We start from the raw sequence: 15,514 nt of genomic DNA, 5'->3' as shown, positions 1-15,514 counted from the left end.
CCTGGAGTGCCTAAAGAGGCCACGCCCGTCTGCAACAGAATATTTTCTCCTCAGCCTTGTTCCTGCTCTGGAGAGCATGCCGCCTCAGACACAAGAATTCGTGAAATTCCAAATTTCTAAATCAGTTTTTGAAAATAGCACAGCTGTGCTAAATTTGGAAACATTGGACCCTAATGATCAGTAGTTTTCTGATGAGGCAGCAGCTCTCCAGGGCAGAAACAATGTTCTTATGTTTCTCCTCCTTCTCCCTGAGGCTCTTCCACTCCAAGCTGGGTCCTTTTTATTCCTGTCTGTCTGTAAATAGTTAGATTTCATATATTTATGTTATTTAGGTCCTTTTGTTACTGAATTTATATATTTTATCAAATAAACATTTATAATGACAAATGTCTTTGTTCTACTACACAGCAAATATTGGCACCCGACTTGACAAAAGTAGAATTTATTTCATATTACACTAATAACAAAACATACTAATACAGTGGGATGCATAAGTTTGGGCAACATTGTGAAAAGTAATTATTTTCCTGTACAAATTGTTGGTTGTCTCAATAAAAATTGTCAGTTAAATACATCATATAGGAGACACACAGTGATATTTGAGAAGTGAAATGCAGTTCACTGGATTTACAGAAAGTGTGCCATAACTGTTTAAACTAAAGCAAGCAGGTGCATAAATTGGTAACACAAAAAAAGAGAAATAACATAAATATGTAGTGTATATCAATGTGTGTGTCTCCTATATGATATATGTAAGTGACATTTTTTACTGTAACAGCGATTCATACAGGACTATAATGACTATTAATAAGGTTGCCCAAACTTTTGCTCCACACTGTATATAGGAACATAGTGAAGACAAGTTGCAGAGTAAAAAGAGGTTAGTTTATTTTGGAGTAGAGCTCCATTTATTAAGAAAATGTTAAAAAGACAGGAACACTCTTTAGAGGTTTGTGGGTGGCTCTTAAAAGAGCCGTTGTGGGGAAGTCGTTCAGACTTCAAACAGGCTACTCCTTTGGTTGCCAAGACACAGCTCCCTCTGCCGAGAAGTGAGCCATGAACTTCTCCCTCACCAGGACAGCCTCTCTGGAGGAGTTGTTTGCTGCCATACAACCCAGGTCTTGCAACGGCTCCACCACAGCAGGCGCCACACCTCTCACAGCAGGTGCCCCTCTCTCGTCCACACAGCGCAGAAAGTTGTGGAGAACACACGTTGCCTTCACACACTTCTCCGCAATTTCAGGACGGAGTTCTATGGCGCGCCAATACAACCTCCACTGTGAGGAGAGGATACCGAAGGCACCCTCCACTATCATCCTGGCCCTGGAAAGGCGATAGTTAAAGACCCTCTTCTCTAAAGGGAGGAGGCGTCCAGGGAAAGGTCTCATGAGCTCACGCCGCAGCGGGAACGCTTCATCAGCCACAAAGACATGGGGCTGAGCTCCACGGTGTTCTCCACCAGGTAGAGGCTGGTCAGGAGGCAGATGGAGAGTCCCAGCCCGAAGAGCCTGACCAAAGGTGGAGTTGGCCAGAATACCACCGTCGCTGGTCCTCCCGTACCCCCCAACATCAATGACGCGGAAGCGATGCTCTGCATCCACAACCGCAAGGAGAACAATGGAAAAAGTTCCCTTGTAGTTGTGGAACATGGATCCTGAGTTGGGGGGTGCCTTTGTCTGGACGTGCTTCCCATCCAGAGCTCCACAGCAGAGAGGGAAGTTCCAGCGCTCCTGGAATCCCTCTGCGATGGACCGCCAGTCTTCAGTTGAAGGCACAGCCATGAAATCGTCCACTAGACAGTCCCAGATGGCCGTCGCTACCTGGGGGATGATCTGGCTCACCGTGGACACACCGACTCGAAAACTGAACGCGATGGTCCTGAAGGAGTCCCCGGTGGCAAGGAACCTGGACAACAGTGTTTAAAATGAGTATTATGTGTACTGCAGTTACAAAATACATGATAGAAATTACAAAATTACAAAACATAACTCTTACATAAAACATTTTGTAATTCAAGTTCAAGTTCAAGGTTCTTTATTTGTCACATGCATAGTTATACAAGTATAACACACAGTGAAATGTAGCCTGACACGCTCCTCGACATGTGCAAAAATGGGGGGGGGGGGGGGGGGTGTGTGTGTAGAGGAAGAACATTATATTATATATATATATATATATATATATATATATATATATATATATATATATATATATATATATATATATATATATATACACAGACATATAGTATATACACTGGGTGAATGTGCAGTAGTAGCAGCAAGCAGGTGAATTCTGTACATTAATATGAATAGACATCTGACTATTTTACAGGATAGACAATATAAACATATTTAAAATTAAAGGAATTTGAAATGTACATTGTTCCTTGGTTTAGAGTGTCTGGAAGAGAGTCCTGTCTCAGTCAATTATAGATGATGTGAGAGGGCGGGTGTGTGTGTTTAGGGCACGGATGGCTTGGGGATAGAAGCTCCTCTTGAGTCTCTCTGTCCTTGCCCGGAAGATGCGGAACCTTCTACCAGATTGCAGAAGTTGGAACAGTTTGTTGCCAGGATGGGACGGGTCCTTCAGTATCTGCGCTGCTGTAGTCCGGCATCTCCTGGTGTAGGTGTCCTGAAGCGGGGGGAGAGCAATCCTGCAGCAGCGTTCTGCTGTACGGATCACTCTCTGGAGAGCTTTTTGGTCCTTCACACAGCTGTTCCCAAACCACGATGTCATGTTCTGTGTGAGGATGCTCTCCACAGCGCCTGTATAGAAAATCCTGAGGATCTTTGGAGAGACCCTGAACTTCCTCAGTTGTCGTAGGTGATACAGGCGCTGCCTAGCCTTTTTGGTCTGGACCTGAATGTGGGCAGCCCATGTCAGGTCTGAGGAGATGTGAACACCAAGATACTTGAAGGACTGCACCCTCTCCACTGGCGCTCCATTGATGATGATGGGCTTGTAGTCTCTGTGCTGACCCCTTCTGAAGTCCACCACCAGCTCCTTGGTCTTGCTGACGTTCAGCTGGAGGTGGTTGTCCTGGCACCACGATGCCAGATTCTTCACTTCATCCATGTAGGCCGCCTCATCGTTATTGGAGATGGCACCCAACACCACTGTGTCGTCAGCAAACTTCACAATGGTGTTGGAGCCATGGGTGGATTATAAGGATAATTACATGATATATATTTGATATAATCTAGAACAATCTGCCGTGATTATAAACAAATATTCAACTATCCCAGAATTAAACCAGGTCTAAATGAAAAAAGGAGTGAGTATCACTACAAAGATACCCACATTGGTCCTAGTACAAGTTTGATATCAGCAAACACCGAGAGCATACCTATGACACCACAGCCATGCTATCATTCAAACACTGATAACAGCATAAATCGAATTAAATCGGGACTTGATGAGACCGTCTGAGTATCACTACAAATATTATGAAGTCGTCTCGTACCAGTTTGCTATCGGTAAACACCGAGAGCATTCACTGTTAGCATAGCACATCCATGTTAGCAGTGTATAAATGGATGGTTTAGCATATATTAGCGCAGGTATCAATAAAGGACTACCGTATTAAACACTTTTACTAACCTCAGGCAGATGGACAGGCGCTCTGCTGGTGGGATTGAGCGCCTGTAATTGGTGTCTAGGCGGGCAATTCTGGGACCGACGCGGGAAAGCAGGTCCTCAAACTGGCCGAGTGACAGACGATGATATCGCTGGAATCTGCCGTCATCCAGGCGCAGCTCCTGTAGCAAATGGTGAAACTCACCAAACTGCTCACGCGTCTCGAGGACCTGATGGACCCAGGTACGGCGAGGACGTCTTTTACGCCGCTGCTCTGCTCTCCACAGTAAATAGAGAAGGGAGACTCTCTCCTCAAGCGCTAGCTCGACAGCTGCCATCTTGCAAAGATACCAGTCTGGCACAACAGATGCGGTCACCGTCGATGAAAAAGTTGTTCCATTTAACAATGTTGCATCTATCTGCATCCAAGCCTCGCAGCTGCTCCAGGATGAGAATTTCCATTTTTCCCTGTTGCAGAATTTCAGGGTTTCTCTCGTTGACTTTAATAGCAACAAATTCGTTGGTTTTTGTATTGCGACATTTGGTTACAATACCAAAGCGCCCTTCTCCAAGGAAACCCTCGACCTCGTAGTGACCTCCCAAAAGGGTCCCTTTAGATATTTCAAGATCATCTATAGAGGAGGATGTGTTGGCTGATGCGTTGACATATTCTTGTTGAGAAAATTCTTCTGAGTATTGGGAACTGCAGCTGATTTTCTGTGATTCTTCTCTTTTACAACTAGAAGGCTGCTGAGAGACCACAAGGTTTTGTCCCCCTGTGCTACTCATGTCAGTGCAGGGAGAACTCTTAGAGAGGCCAGGATTGAAAAAGGGGTGGTGGAAAACCTCCGAGGGTGTTATGCGCTGGTTTGGATCCAATGCTAACATCTCTTTGATTAGGCTGACAAATACATTTTGGATTTTTTCCCCAACACCCGCTTATCTTCAGTAGTTGTTCAAGGTCATCGAGGCACTTAAGTCTTATGCATCGAGTGTCCTTGGACTGACAACCTGTCTCATCTTGAAATTGTCTTTCGGTCTTAAATGTCCAGCGTTGTCCGTTGTAGTTGTCTTTTATGAAATAGTTATCAGCGTATAAGCCAGAGTCTAAAGCATGATCTGGTGGCTGTCCCTGGGTCTGTATGATGAATTTCAAAACATCATAATCATTTCTCCCAGGGTAGAAAGGAAACCCTGTAGCAAGCTCCACAGCTACCAGCCCCAGGGACCACATGTCTATTGCTTCATTAAATAGACTACCAATCATAACCTCAGGTGCTCTATAACCAACCGTCCCCACACAGTCACCATTGTAACCATACTAAACACAACACCATTGCATTAATCTAGCTAAGTGTAAACAGCAGTAAATACTAAATATTCAACGTTGTTGTGCAGCACGCAGGACAGACAGCGCACAATGTGCTTCGAAGTAGCAGCCAAGAAAGGTGTAATTTAAGTCTACGAGCAGTGAACACCCGTGTGCATACCTGTGTGGCTCAGCCACCGATTGTGCAAGTTCCCCCACTTAAAATGATGACAGAGGTCAGTAATTTGCACCAGAGGTACACTTCAACTGTGAGAGACAGAATGTGAAAAAAAATCCATGAATTCACATGGTAGGATTTGTAAAGAATTTATTCGTAAATCAGGGTGGAAAACAGGGTGGCCCCACTGTAACAACACATGTATTTTGTGAAAAATCACAATTTTGCAACTCAAAACTTTAAGAGGCATAAAAGTAAAACGGTAAAAGATTTGAAAAAGCTGATTTATACCTGAATAGCCCAATAATTTGAGAACATTTTAAAGTTTGAATGGTTCTAGGTGAAAATATGAGGAAGTAGTTAAGTTTCAAAAACAAGCATATTTTAGCAGAATTGCGGAAGTTTCCCATTCATTTCAAAGGGACAAATTAAAGGAAAAAAGTGGAATATTTTAAAAAGTATAATAGCAAAAAATACCAAAAGTCATAGCGTACATTAGCAGAAATAGCAGAATAGTTAAAAATTTGAACGGTGAAAATCGGCTGAAAATTGTGGGACTAGTTAAGTGCCAAAAAACGTACGGAAGCAACTAGAATAAAGTAGGATAAAGAATAAAGAGAAACAGGAACTCAATACAATTATTGCCATTTCTGAAACATGGATCAATGCGGAGAAAGGAATGGACTTTGGACTGGAGGGATATGAAGTGAATTTTGTAAATAGAAGGAACAAGAGTGGAGGGGGAGTAGCTATGTATGTGGATAAAAACCTAAACTACAAGGTGGTAGAAAGTAGAGATGGACCGATCTGATATTACGTATCGGTCCGATACTGACCTATATTACTGGATCGGATATCGGAGAAAAATAAAAAATGTAATCCGATCCATTAAATATCACGAAAGCACCTCACAAAACTTGCAACACGCCGTAACTCGCCTCAGAACGTTAGCACGTCGGAGCAGTATGCATCACGTGATAGAGCGGCTGTGGCATGCGGGACCTGTCGGTGGTCTGGATAGCATGTGGAGCTTCGCTAGCAACCTGGCATTTCATCTCCGACAAAGTTATCCCCGAGAGAAGTAAAGCAAGTGTGTAAGTCCATCTCTGAATGTAAAGCATTCCTGCGTTAAGCTTAACAAGCGACTGCCTCTCGCTCTCCGGCTGCTACTTCAATCGTGAAACTGCTTAATGATCAGCTGATCGGCTTTTCTGTCGCGAGTCTCTTGTTTGTTTTTGGCCCACTTTGCACCAGAAAGGGGAAACCAGCGGCTGAACAACAGCAGCACGTTTAAGCTTGATAAGCTGTTGTTAGAATTTATTTAATATTACTTTCTACTCGAGGATCTTTTTCTACGTAGCTGACGCTGGTAACTGTGCAGGGGCGGATCTAGCAAAGTTTAGCCAGGGGGGCCGATAGGGCATTAACAGGGAAAAGGGGGCACAAAGACATACTTTTCTTTCTTATTCTCATTTAAAATGTCGAGCTTTTAATAAATAATTATTTGACACCCAAAGTTTTAATTTGATGTAAAATGAATAGAAGTCAATTACTGTATATAGTGACTATTAAGTCTAATATATACACCCTAGTAAGCTATAGTACTTTTTCCTTTGGGAAGGTACCATCTGTGCAGTCTGCAATTTTGTTGAAGAAAGATGTTGAATCTATTTAATATTTCTTGAAAAATAATTGATTTCTGTGCATTTTTTTCACACTTCATCAAATTAAGGTTGATTACGTCGATTAAGCATCATGAGGTGGAGCGTGAGGGGTGGTTCCCTATTTTTTATTTATTTATTTTTGTTGTTGCTGGGAGTTGGAACCCTATTAGTTAGGTTTCTTAATATTTACGCTAAGTACTCTTTAAAATACCAGAATAGGGAGGATGGTGTAGGTTTAAGTTTATTAGATTGATCAGTATTGCTGAACTAGGAAATATTTTTTTTGTATACAGGTATAACAGAATAGCTTTAGTGTAGTTGTTGTTTTAAACTTGAGTATGAACTTGCAGACTTGCAAAATGCAGCAAGATATTTTAAAAAACAGTTTTGTTGATTAAAAAACACTATATCGGATTCATATCGGTATCGGCAGATATCCAAATTTATGCTATCGGTATCGGACATAAAAAAGTGGTATCGTGCCATCTCTAGTAGAAAGTATGACAACTGTAATTGATAATTTACTAGAATGTATAACAATTAAAATTTATAAGGAAAAAGAGAAAAATGTAATAATTAGCTGTATATATAGAACACCTGGCTCTAGTATTCAAGTATTTAATGACTTCATAGAGGAAATATTCTCTAAAACAAATCAAAAAGTTATGTTTATCTGTGGTGATTTTAATATTGACCCGTTGAATCCGAAAAAGCATAAAATGACCGACGAATTCCTAAACACTATGTACAGTTTGAGTTTACATCCTAAAATAACCAGGCGTAGCAGAATTACACCACATTGTGCCACCTTACTTGACAATATTTTCACTAACAATATGGAAAACAACATTGTGAGCGGAATATTAATTAATGACATCAGTGATCACCTATCAGTTTTTGCAGTTTATGACACTAATTATAAGAAAAATCAGCATGAAGAAAAACTGAGATACAGACGTGTAAGGACAGAAGAAACTATGAATGCATTTAAGAACGATCTATTAAATCAGGACTGGGACAATGTGTACAAAGAAGCTGATATTGATATTGCATATGGTATATTTTTAAGAATATTCATGGAGTTGTACGATAAAAACTGTCCAACAATAAAATACAACAGAAAGCACAAATATTCAGATAGACCATGGATCACTAAGGGTTTACAAAATGCATGTAAAAAGAAAAATACACTCTATAGGGAATTCCTAAAACAAAGAACAATAGATGCTGAAGATAAATATAAAAAATACAAAAATAAGTTGACCAATAGTATATGTGTATGTAGAAAGGAGTATTATAGTAAAATATTGAACAACAATAAACATAATATGAAGGGAATATGGGATGTTTTAAACGGTATCATTAAAAAAAATTCTGGACAACAAAGTTATCCTCAATACTTTATCGACAATGGCAATATTATGGAAAACACTGCTGATAAGGTCAACAGCTTTAATCATTATTTTGTAAATATTGGACCAAAACTGGCAGAACAAATTCCTGAGTCACTGCCATCAGTAGACTGTAGTGAAAACCTGATTGATAGGAACCCTAACTCAATGTTCCTTACATCAGTGGAGGAAAAAGAAATAATTGACATTGTACACATGTGTAAATATAAAACATCTACTGATTGTAATGATATTGACATGAAAATCGTCAAGAAGGTCATTGAAGGAATTGTAGGACCTCTAACATATATTTGCAACTTATCATTTCAGACGGGAAAAGTGCCAAACAAAATGAAAATAGTTAAAGTTGTGCCGCTGTATAAAACCGGGGAAAGATGCCACTTCACAAATTACAGGCCTGTTTCTTTACTACCACAATTCTCCAAAATCCTAGAAAACCTGTTTAATAAACGATTAGACAAATTCTTAGATAAATATAAATTACTCTCTGATAGTCAATATGGATTCAGATCAAAAAGATCAACATCTCTGGCATTAATCGAATCAATTGAGGAGATTACGAATGCTATAGATCAGAAACAGTATGCAGCTGGAGTATTTCTGGATCTCAAGAAAGCATTCGACACAATCAATCATGACATATTAATTAATAAACTGGAACGGTACGGGATAAGGGGGGTTGTACTGCAATGGGTGAAAAATTATTTAAGTGACAGGAAACAATTTGTGAAGCTGGGTGTCCATTAGTGATGGGATTTCCGGCTCTTTTTTTAGAGATCCGGCTCTTTCGGTTCGGCTCACTAAAAAGAGGCTCCAAACCGGCTCTTCAGGTTGTTTTGTTTCTTTAATTAATTTATTATTAACAATAATGTAAAATTATGCACAAAAGGAATTACTAACGTTAAAAAAAAAGTGGTTTTATTTATATATGTTTATATATAAATATATGCGGTGGCCCCTGGAGACAAAACACGTACAAACTCCAAAACACATTTCTAGCATGAACTGAACTCCCAAAGCAGAGCTACTAGATCACTTAAATTACACAATTGAAAGCATGTGTGTATTGTTTGTGTATTTATACACAGGCACTCATATATATTCAAATAATTAAAAAAAAAAAAAAAGTTCATTTACCTGTTACTACCACACACCAAATCCGATGGTTGGTACTTGCTGGCTTGTGTAGCCACAAGATAACAAAAGCCCAACACTGCGCCCAGCATCCTGGAGCACTTCTGTTGTCTTTTATACGTGTTTTGAGTTTTTATGTGCTTCTGAGTTTTAATGTGCTTCGGAGTTTGTACGTGTTTTTACGTGTTTTAGAGTTTTTACGTGTTTTGGAGTTTGTACATGCTTCCGAGTTCGTACGTGATTTGAAGTTTGTATGTGCTTTATCTCTAGGGGCCACCGTAAATATACTTTTATTTATTCACTCCACATAAAATGTAATAAATAAATTATATAATACAAAAATCAACTATTCACATTTCAACTTTTAACTATTTAAATTTTCAGCTTTGACTTTTACAAATTTAAAGTGAAAACAACACAAAACACTGCAAACCACAACACAATTAAATATATATATATATATATATGTATGTACATACACATACATACATACACACATACATACATACACACATACATATACACATACATACACACACATATATACACACACATGTACACACACATATACACACATATATATACACATATATATACACATATATGTAGGTTGTGTATCCTTGAGGTGTTAATGGGGTTATTGAAAATGTGTATGTGCGTATATACGTATGTATGGATAGAAAGAAACATATGTGTATATATATATATTAAAAAAAAATTACACATAACATATAATGTAATTGCAAGGAGGTATTTCTGTAGTCTATTGATACTAGATAGTGGAGAAGGGGTGGGATTAAATAAGCTTATGCTTCTTCCTGCTCCTTTTTGAACATGAGCATTATTTGGAGTTGTGGTTGCTCATTTTCCTTTTGTTTTGCTTTGTTCATTTGTCTCTTTTAATTCTATTTTGTTGTACTTTTTCAACATGTTCAAAATAAAGATTCAATCAATCAATGAATGCATTTATTGAAGAAGGACCACCAAAATCTTTGTTCTATTTGGTGTACATATTAAGAGTTGCTGGACTAACAGTTGGTTTGATTTGCTTCAGAGAATCCTCAAAGTCTTTCATCTTAATGTTGCGCACCTCAGCAGCAGTTATAATACGGACTTGTTCTGGTCCCAACTCTCTTATTGGGCCAAGTGCAGCATCTTTGGCTAATGCTGTCAAATCGCTCCCTGAATATCCTACAGTCACTTTTGCAAGACAGGACAGTTCGTTTTTGTCACGGCTGCACAGCAGTCGTGTGGTGAATTGAGAAAAGGATCCAAGATGCAGGCACTGACTGGGGTGCGAGTGAAAATTTATTTGCAGAGGTGATAAAGTGACAAAACAGGAAGAGCAGAGCGGGGAGTAAACAAACCTAAACTGGGAAAACTAAAGAACAAAACTTAAACCAGACACTCACGGGAGGAGGAGCGAAATGCACAAAGAGAGATGGCAGAGAGACGCAGAATGAATACCAGGTAACAGAATAATGCAGACTGACATGGAGTTAAACAGACGACGCGACAGAGAGCACAGGAAAACACAGGGCTTAAATACACGGGGAGTAATCAGGGAATGGGCCACAGGAGGGAGACACAGCTGGGAGCAATAAGGCTAACGAGACAGGGGAGAGGTAAAACTGAACACACTGACATGAGACATGAACTTTCAGAATAAAACAGGAAACTAACAGACACAGAGAACCAGACCGGACACTGAACTAGACAGGCAGACTCATGAGCAGACACAATGGCAGACTCATGAGCAGACACAATAACAGACAGAGGGAACACAGAGAAGTGGAAGCAGGCAGGCAAAGAACAGAAACCTAACAAATGGCAAAATCACAACAGAATACACACTCTGAATGAACAAAAGCACAAGGAACACAAAACACTGAGTCCTCAGACTCAGGACCATGACAGTTTTGGCTCAGTGGACTCCCGTGCCTTCAGAGAATCCTCAAAGTCTTTCATCTTAATGTTGCGCACCTCAGCAGCAGTTATAATACGGACTTGTTCTGGTCCCAACTCTCTTATTGGGCCAAGTGCAGCATCTTTGGCTAATGCTGTCAAATCGCTCCCTGAATATCCTACAGTCACTTTTGCAAGACAGGACAGTTCGTTTTGGCTCAGTGGACTCCCGTGCATTCCCAAAAGATTTTTCAGCAGTGTAAATCTTGTCTAAAGGTCACAGGAAACCAAAGCAAACTGACAAAAACACTAAGAAACAAAAACACTAAGAGAGGGACTGAGACCAAAAAACTATAACTATAACTGTGGTGGAAAATAACAGGCAAAGACTATGACTAAGACTACCGTAGAATAACAGACGAAAACCATGACTGTGACTGAGGTCAAATAAACAGACGAACCGACAATGATAAGCAGAAAACAGAAGGCTTAAATACACACGAGGTGATCAGTGGAAGTGGAGACACATGGGGGAAACAGCTGACAGACATAACCCTAGTGACAGGACCAAGAAAGGAAAGCTAACTATAATGAACAAGGTACACAAGACACTGTCAAAATAAAACAGGAACACTAAAACTAAGCATGGCAACACAAACTTAACAGACCTAAATACATGATGATAAATACCAAAACCCCAAAACATAGAAAACCAAGGAACAATAAACAATAACAACCCAAACTAAAGACAGATAGGAATCAATCAATGAATGCATTTATTGAAGAAGGACCACCAAAATCTTTGTTCTATTTGGTGTACATATTAAGAGTTGCTGGACTAACAGTTGGTTTGATTTGCTTCAGAGAATCCTCAAAGTCTTTCATCTTAATGTTGCGCACCTCAGCAGCAGTTATAATACGGACTTGTTCTGGTCCCAACTCTCTTATTGGGCCAAGTGCAGCATCTTTGGCTAATGCTGTCAAATCGCTCCCTGAATATCCTACAGTCACTTTTGCAAGACAGGACAGTTCGTTTTGGCTCAGTGGACTCCCGTGCATTCCCAAAAGATTTTTCAGCAGTGTAAATCTTGTCTAAAGGTCACAGGAAACCAAAGCAAACTGACAAAAACACTAAGAGAGGGACTGAGACCAAAAAACTATAACTATAACTGTGGTGGAAAATAACAGGCAAAGACTAAGACTACCGTAGAATAACAGACGAAAACCATGACTGTGACTGAGGTCAAATAAACAGACGAACCGACAATGATAAGCAGAAAACAGAAGGCTTAAATACACACATGAGGTGATCAGTGGAAGTGGAGACACATGGGGGAAACAGCTGACAGACATAACCCTAATGACAGGACCAAGAAAGGAAAGCTAACTATAATGAACAAGGTACACAAGACACTGTCAAAATAAAACAGGAACACTAAAACTAAGCATGGCAACACAAACTTAACAGACCTAAATACATGATGATAAATACCAAAACCCCAAAACATAGAAAACCAAGGAACAATAAACAATAACAACCCAAACTAAAGACAGATAGGAATCAATCAATGAATGCATTTATTGAAGAAGGACCACCAAAATCTTTGTTCTATTTGGTGTACATATTAAGAGTTGCTGGACTAACAGTTGGTTTGATTTGCTTCAGAGAATCCTCAAAGTCTTTCATCTTAATGTTGCGCACCTCAGCAGCAGTTATAATACGGACTTGTTCTGGTCCCAACTCTCTTATTGGGCCAAGTGCAGCATCTTTGGCTAATGCTGTCAAATCGCTCCCTGAATATCCTACAGTCACTTTTGCAAGACAGGACAGTTCGTTTTGGCTCAGTGGACTCCCGTGCATTCCCAAAAGATTTTTCAGCAGTGTAAATCTTGTCTAAAGGTCACAGGAAACCAAAGCAAACTGACAAAAACACTAAGAGAGGGACTGAGACCAAAAAACTATAACTATAACTGTGGTGGAAAATAACAGGCAAAGACTATGACTAAGACTACCGTAGAATCACAGACGAAAACCATGACTGTGACTGAGGTCAAATAAACAGACGAACCGACAATGATAAGCAGAAAACAGAAGGCTTAAATACACACATGAGGTGATCAGTGGAAGTGGAGACACATGGGGGAACAGCTGACAGACATAACCCTAATGACAGGACCAAGAAAGGAAAGCTAACTATAATGAACAAGGTACACAAGACACTGTCAAAATAAAACAGGAACACTAAAACTAAGCATGGCAACACAAACTTAACAGACCTAAATACATGATGATAAATACCAAAACCCCAAAACATAGAAAACCAAGGAACAATAAACAATAACAACCCAAACTAAAGACAGATAGGAACTGACACAAAAACTAATAACATATCAAAAATGAAACAAATACAAAAGAGAGGCTCAGAGCGATGGGTCAGAGACCCAGCCTGTGAGAGCTCCATTGTAAACAATTTCATTCATAATTAAGCTGGCCAGTTTACTGTCCACATTCTTTTTCATATCCCTCTTCGGGGGCTGTTTCACAGCTGCCGGTCTTCCATTCTGAGTTTTTCCCACCCGAGTGGTTTTCTTTGCATCAGTTAGTCTTAATGGAGGTACAGAACTGGAGGGTCTGATGGTGGTGGAAACACCTGCGGGTTGACTTTTAGGAACTGACTTTGGCTGTGAAAGAGCATGACGTGATGTCCCTTGGGGGTCATTTCTCCTTTTAGAGGCTAGTGTCGTCTCTAAAAGGGTAAGCTCTTTTTAGAGATCCGGCTCTTTCGGTTCGGCTCACTAAAAAGAGGCTCCAAACCGGCTCTTCAGGTTGTTTTGTTTCTTTAATTAATTTATTATTAACAATAATGTAAAATTATGCACAAAAGGAATTACTAACGTTAAAAAAAGTGGTTTTATTTATATATGTTTATATATAAATATATGCGGTGGCCCCTGGAGACAAAACACGTACAAACTCCAAAACACATTTCTAGCATGAACTGAACTCCCAAAGCAGAGCTACTAGATCACTTAAATTACACAATTGAAAGCATGTGTGTATTGTTTGTGTATTTATACACAGGCACTCATATATATTCAAATAATTAAAAAAAAAAAAAAAGTTCATTTACCTGTTACTACCACACACCAAATCCGATGGTTGGTACTTGCTGGCTTGTGTAGCCACAAGATAACAAAAGCCCAACACTGCGCCCAGCATCCTGGAGCACTTCTGTTGTCTTTTATACGTGTTTTGAGTTTTTATGTGCTTCTGAGTTTTAATGTGCTTCGGAGTTTGTACGTGTTTTTACGTGTTTTAGAGTTTTTACGTGTTTTGGAGTTTGTACATGCTTCCGAGTTCATACGTGATTTGAAGTTTGTATGTGCTTTATCTCTAGGGGCCACCGTAAATATACTTTTATTTATTCACTCCACATAAAATGTAATAAATAAATTATATAATACAAAAATCAACTATTCACATTTCAACTTTTAACTATTTAAATTTTCAGCTTTTTCCTTTTACAAATTTAAAGTGAAAACAACACAAAACACTGCAAACCACAACACAATTAAATATAAATCATATATATATATATATAAACTAGTCATAAGCGAAAACGTTTAGGCTATATATCGCATTTAAAGGTCTTTCTTTGGGATGTAAAAAGAAAAATACACTCTATAGGGAATTCCTAAAACAAAGAACAATAGATGCTGAAGATAAATATAAAAAATACAAAAATAAGTTGACCAATAGTATACGTGTATGTAGAAAGGAGTATTATAGTAAAATATTGAACAACAATAAACATAATATGAAGGGAATATGGGATGTTTTAAACGGTATCATTAAAAAAAATTCTGGACAACAAAGTTATCCTCAATACTTTATCGACAATGGCAATATTATGGAAAACACTGCTGATAAGGTCAACAGCTTTAATCATTATTTTGTATTTTTTTTTAATATATTTTTTGGTCCTTTTACAGCATCCTGCCATGCGATTACATTTGTTCCTGACCACCGAGAACACTCACATTTACTTTTATCGAGTGGAAAAAAAGTTAGCTTGTATATATTATGCTAACATAGCTGTGTCGCTAGCGGTCACGTAGCACATCATTATATACCAGCTAGCCCAACTTCAGTAACCCTACAAACGTCACTGCTGTTTAGTTTTCGGTCTTCATTTATGCTGGAAGTGATAGCAGAGCTGTACGTTTTAATTTGTTTCCAAAACCCCGCAGTCAGGACATGCTATATTGTATTTAGATAGAAGCTAGCGAGCTAACTCCCTGCTAACTTCTAACTCCGTTAAATGTCATAAAT

At 39.2% G+C, this 15,514-nt stretch overlaps 1 pseudogene; it reads right to left on the bottom strand.

The window, feature by feature from the left end:
- Positions 1 to 12,742: 12,742 nt before the first annotated feature.
- LOC113036182 (spastin pseudogene) overlaps positions 12,743 to 15,514 on the bottom strand; it is a 13,998-nt pseudogene continuing 11,226 nt past the window's right edge.

Source organism: Astatotilapia calliptera, chromosome 14, assembly GCF_964374335.1.
Source record: "Astatotilapia calliptera chromosome 14, fAstCal68.1, whole genome shotgun sequence".
Classification (NCBI taxonomy): Eukaryota; Metazoa; Chordata; class Actinopteri; order Cichliformes; family Cichlidae; genus Astatotilapia; species Astatotilapia calliptera.
Note: the sequence above shows the minus strand (reverse complement) of the source record. Positions and strands in the feature narration are given on the sequence as shown.